Raw genomic sequence first — 6,145 nt, 5'->3', positions numbered from 1 at the left:
TCAGTTCATATAAGTCTTGCCAGGTTTTTCTGAAATCAGACTGCTCATCATGTTTTATAGGACACTAATATTTCATAACATTCATATACCACAACTTATTCAGCCATTCCCCAACTGATGGACAACCATCAGTTTCCTGTTTCTTGCTACTACAAAAAGGGCTAACACAAACATTTTTGCACATGTGGGTCCTTTTTCCTCTTTTATGAGCTCTTTGACACTGCGGATCAAAGGATAGGCACAGATTTTATATCCCTTTGGGCATAGTTCCAAATCATTCTCCAGAATGGTTGGATCCGTTCACAATCCCACCAATAAAGCATTAGTGCCCCATTTTTCCCACATCCCTTTCAACATTTATCATTATCTTTTCCTTTCATCTTAGCTATCTTCAATCTGAGATGTGTGAAGTGGTACCTCAGAGTTGGCTTAATTTAATTTCTCTAATCAACAGTGATTTAGGACATTTTTTTCATATGAATATAGCTGATTTTAATTTCAAATTGTCTATGTCCCCTGACCATTTTTCAATTGGGGAATGGCTTATATTCTTCTTCTTTTTTTTTTTCTTTCGATGTGAAAAGCTCTTATTTGTTGTTGTTGTTGTTGTTGTTGTTGCAAAAATTTTATTTTGTTTTGTTTTTGAAAGCTTTTTATTTTCAAAACATGTGTACAGATAATTTTTCAACATTGACCCTTGCATAGCCTTGTGTTTCAGATTTTCCCATTCTTCTCCCATCCTCTCCCCTAGATGACAAGCAATCCAATATATATTATACATGTTAAGATATATGTTAAATCCAATATATGTAAACATATTTATACACTTCTCTTGCTGCACAAGAAAAATCAGATCAAAAAGGAAAGAAAATGAGTAAGAAAACAAAATGCAAGCAAACAATAACAAATTGAGTGAAAATGTGATGTTGTGATCCATATTCAGTTCCCACAGTCCTCTCTCTGGGTATAGATGGCTCTCTTCATCACAAGATCATTGGAAATGGCCTGAATCATCTCATTGTTGGAAGGAGTCATGTTCATCAAAACTGATCATCGTATAGTCCTGTTTTTGCCTTATACAATGATCTCCTGGTTCTGCTCATTTCACTTAGCATCAGTCCATGTAAATCTCTCCAGGCCTCTAAAATCATCCTGCTGGCCATTTCTTATAGAACAATAATATTCCATAACATTCATATACCATAACTTATTCAGTCATTCCCCAAATGATGGGCATCCACTCAGTTTCCAGTTTCTAGCCACTATGAAAAGGGCTGTGACAAACATTTTTGAATCTTATTAGCTATATGACAATATCTATCTGAGCCTCAGTTTCCTCATATGTAAAAAATGGGGTAATGATATCTGAAGTACCAACTTTATAAGGCCATTATGAGATTCAAATGAAAATATGTAAGAGCAATAGATGTTCCTAATGCCTTCCAGAAGGAGGAATGAATCATTGAGAAAACTTGGGATAGGTAGGAATTATATACCCCACATGATTTTTTTGCTGGACCCAAGGTCAGGAAAACCTAAATTAAAATCTAGCTTTCAAGTCACTTAATCTCTTTTGCCTCAATTTCCTCATCTGTAAAAGAGGAATGATAATAATGGCACTTATCTCCCAGAGTTGTGAAGGTAAAATCAGATAATATTTTAAAGTGCTATGCAAATCTTAAAGCATTATATAAATGCTAGCTATTGTTATTATCATGATCACCATCCCCCACCCCTGAAAAAAAAATTCTTGTCTACCATTTCAGCCCACTCTTTCCATCTTACTGGCAAGGTAAGAGGTCCCCTAACTTCCTACTGCCGGCCACTTGCTGCTGGCCATGGCTGAAGAAGTTATTGCTATTGCAAAGATAGGCATTCCAAAGGATGGGCAGGGGGAGATCCTGAGATTTGCAGACAAACATACACACATGAGGCAAAGCCTGGATCAAGGCTCTATAATGCAGTGTGGTTCAGGGTTCTAAGGCAATCCCAATAGACTTTAGACAGAAAATGCCATTTGTATCCAGAAAAAGAACTAAGGAGACTGAATGTAAATCAACACTTGCTAGGTTCCTTTCTTTTTTCTGCTTTTTAAAAAATCTCTCCCAGCATTTTTCCCTTTTGCTCTGTTTTTCTCTCCCAACACAATTCATAAAACAATGTATATTAAAAATAAATTTAAAAAAAATTTTTAAGGTTATATAATGACCTGGAAACATGGAGCCAACAGGACAAGAGTGAGCATTGTAGTAGTAAAATAGAGTAGGATCCAGGAGAGATCAGCCGAGTAACTGCCTCAGTTGAAACCATCGAGCAGATTGGGCCAAGAACTCAATTCCTATCACCAAAGTTTCCTCCTTATTTGGGATGTCTTCAGAGTCATTTTCATCAGGTTCCAAACAATATGCTATCCCTTCCCTTATTTGTTGCTATCTACTTGATAGAGGTTTGGGAAGGCAGACAGTTGGGTAGAGAAACTTTTTTACAGGTTTGCTGTGCTCGTTTATCATTACTTTACCATATGTTAATAGATCATAAGAACACTTTTATTATGTCAATTATTGTAGAGGGTCACAGACAGTGGGGGAACTCTGGGAAAGTTCAGCCCAGAGGGAACCTGCTGACCACATCTGGTTTGACTCCCCATCTCCCCTTGGGGCATTTCACCCTTCCTGAGAAGTGGGTGTGTGTATGTGTGACCACCTGTGTTCTACTTGAAGCAAGGGATACTTACAGTAAGGATGTATATACACATCAGTAGCAGGGGGCTTGTAGTTAGCACTTGGGCAGTGTGCTGTAGTGATGCAGTGATGTCATGATTCTGTAGTTAGCACATGCTCAGTGTACTGTAGTAATGTAATCACTTGAAATAAACAGACTGCATCTTTGACCATCCTTGTGGGTCTCCTGCCTCATCACTCCTCCACTAAGATCAAAGCCTCGGGCTGGTCCTCCAGAGAGCTAGTCCAGATGGTGTATTTTGACACCCCAGCGTGGGGGCCCTAGGAAGCACACTACAAATCATCTTGTAGATGTATATAACCTATGCCAGATTGCTTGCTGTTTTGGGGAGAGAGGTTTGGGAGAAAGGGAGAAAGAAAATATCTTTGGAATTATTTCAATAGCAGACAGGATGCTGAAATGATATGTACTACTTCCTGCTCTCTTGTTTTTTAAATATCTTCTGTTGGGTCTCTATATTCCAGAAACTTTTCCATTTAGTTTTAATATTATGAGTGTTTTAAAATCAATGTTACATCCAGGTAGTTGGGGCAGTATCTCTGTCTGTGATAATGACTTGGTTCTACTACCATTTATTCGATGAATTCTCAAAGATCTTTTGAAGTTTATATATATATATATATATATATATATATATATATATATATATATATATATTTTTTTTTTGTATGAGCATTTGTCATGTACTTTTTTAGGAAAGACAGAAAGTTTCTGATGTATGATTCTGACCACCAGGGTATTTTGTGGGTGCTAAATTTTCACCACTTTCAATGAGATGCTACATAGTTGCTATCATTTCTTTGCACTAACTGCCCTAACCAGTAAGTTCAGGATTTTAAGGATAAGGCATATGTATTTCTGTTGGCAATGACCTGATATGGAATTGCCATCATAAACTCTTCTATTTCTATAAATAAACACACTATTCACCTGTTTATTTGATATTTCTTTGTCAACATATTTTTAATTGAGTTCATGTAGATGTCACTCACGAAGGACTATTTTATCCATTGTTTGTATCTTGGATAATTGAATGATTAACTGATTAATGAATGACCCATTTCAGAGTCTCCAAATCTCAGTAAATCTATTGGCAGCCTTTACTATTGTTTGGTGAAATAATAAGTATTTGTTCCAACTGTTCTATAAGTTTTTAACCTGTTTATCTTGATGTCATATTTACTTATAACCTACTTTTTAAAGCTCTGCCAAAAAACCTGGAAAGGGAACAAGGAGAGAAAAGGGCAAGGCTTCTTGCTGAAGCCTTTTCAGCATTCTCCAAACTCTGATGTCATTTCAAACCTGACCTAAGGATAAACTTCCCCAAGTTCCTTTGACCTTTGATGAGGTTTGTGGATAAGATAAGCTGAAGCCAAGATAAGCAAACAAGATGTGGAGGGACAATCATGTTGACCTTGGCACACAGTAGGGAAGGGCAGAATTAAGGAGCTAGAATGATGTCTCAGCAGGAATTTTTATGTTGTATTCTGTCATTGTGGATTAAGCCAAGCACCATCAGACATCATTGCTCCCCAGTGACAAGGATGCAGCAAGATAGATGTTGTCACCCTCATTCATTTGTACCTCAGTCTTCTACTTGATGTGTTCTCGTATTTAATTTTATTATCCCAAAATTGAAAGTACTGTAGGGTGTGTTTGAATATTTCCTTTCTAATTAATGCTGTTATAACTTCTTTCTCATTAATTAATCATCTGTCTTGAACCTTCATGCCAATTCATAAAGTATTATTTATTAAATAAATTGTAAAAAATTCATTTTCCAATAGTAGTCATTTATTTAAAATTCATTAACAAATAAAAATAATAAAACAAAATAAAAGATAATTATAATATTTTTCCTATGAGAAAAATTATAGCCAGAATTGCCCCGATTTTTTTTTACTATAAAGGGATATGATTTCATTTCCAGAAATTCAGTTCACTCTAGATACTGATTAAAGTCTCTTATGATTTTTTTTCATATTTCCCAAGCTAAAAATTACATTCAAAACCTATCTCAGGAAACGAGATAGATTTGAGATTGGTTACTCCTTTTTCCTTGTCATCTCTTCAGTCATCAGAGAAAAAGTCATTCCAGAATATACTATACTTACCAAACCTTCACAAACTCTTTAATTTTATAGAAATCTGTTTATAATTTTTCTTTGTAACAACTATTATTTCAATTCTGATAAGAAATTTTTCACTTTCTTTCTCCCTGTATTTTCCACAGTCCTCAGAGAATCTTATATTTAAAAAAAGACACACATTTTCTTACCTCAAAAGGGAGAAGCCTTGTACAGCAAAACCTTTTTCAAATGATTCCCAACTTCCAGCATAAATTACTATATTAAGTAGTCAATATGCCAGAGCCAGACCAGCTACACCTGTGCCTTAAGGTTCTAGGAGAAAATTTAAAAAAAAAAAGTTCTAGGGGTGTCCTGGGGAGCAGGGACAGATTGTCTTTCTCTAATGCCATTTGCTCAAATATGATTGGTTCTTCTCCCACTATTAAATATCATTAACTGGGTAGACCTTAATTCCATTTAACCACTTAATATCACTTACCTGTTACAAATGGACATTTACTTCAAAGATATAGCAAGAAGAAATGTATGTACACACACACACACACACACAAATATATTTCTCTCCGTATCTTAGATGCAAACTTTTCTCTATTCGTCTTCTATTATTCAGGAAGAATGGGTTCCCTCTTCTCACAGTCCCTACATAGCATTAATCTCACCAACTTCACATCTCAGTGTGATATTAAGTACCACATGAAATCATGTTTCAGTTAACAAGACTAGGTCCTAAATATCCCTGTGGACAGTCACTCTTGGCACCTCAGGGCATTGATGCTGAGCAGGCTGCAAAGCCTACCCAGACAGTGGAACATTGGTATCTCATTTCCCTCCAGCACCTTTTAAAACTCACAAGTCACAATCTCCAATTCCTTACCTAAAACAAAAGAACAAACACCAAGGCAGGCAAAGAACCCAGGCCTATATTCAAAAGTGAGGGATCCTCAAGTCTTCCCCATTAGTGAGAGTCAAAGAGATCCAAAAAGAATGACTATGATCCAGTAAGGCCTTTTGAACCCAAGTTATACAGACCATCAATCAGAAAATATTTCTCTGATCAACAGGAGGATTTCAGAAAGGCCTGGAGAGACTTACACGAACTGATGCTGAGTGAAATGAGCAGGACCAGGAGATCATTATATACTTCAACAACAATACTATATGATGACCAGTTCTGATGGACCTGGCCATCCTCAGCAACGAGATCAACCAAATCATTTCCAATGGAGCAGTAATGAACTGAACCAGCTACGCCCAGAGAAAGAATTCTGGGAGATGACTAAAAACCATTACATTGAACTCCCAATCCCTATATT

The sequence above is a fragment of the Sarcophilus harrisii genome, chromosome 4 (genome assembly GCF_902635505.1).
Source record: "Sarcophilus harrisii chromosome 4, mSarHar1.11, whole genome shotgun sequence".
Taxonomy (NCBI): domain Eukaryota; kingdom Metazoa; phylum Chordata; class Mammalia; order Dasyuromorphia; family Dasyuridae; genus Sarcophilus; species Sarcophilus harrisii.
This window is presented reverse-complemented; position numbering follows the sequence as displayed.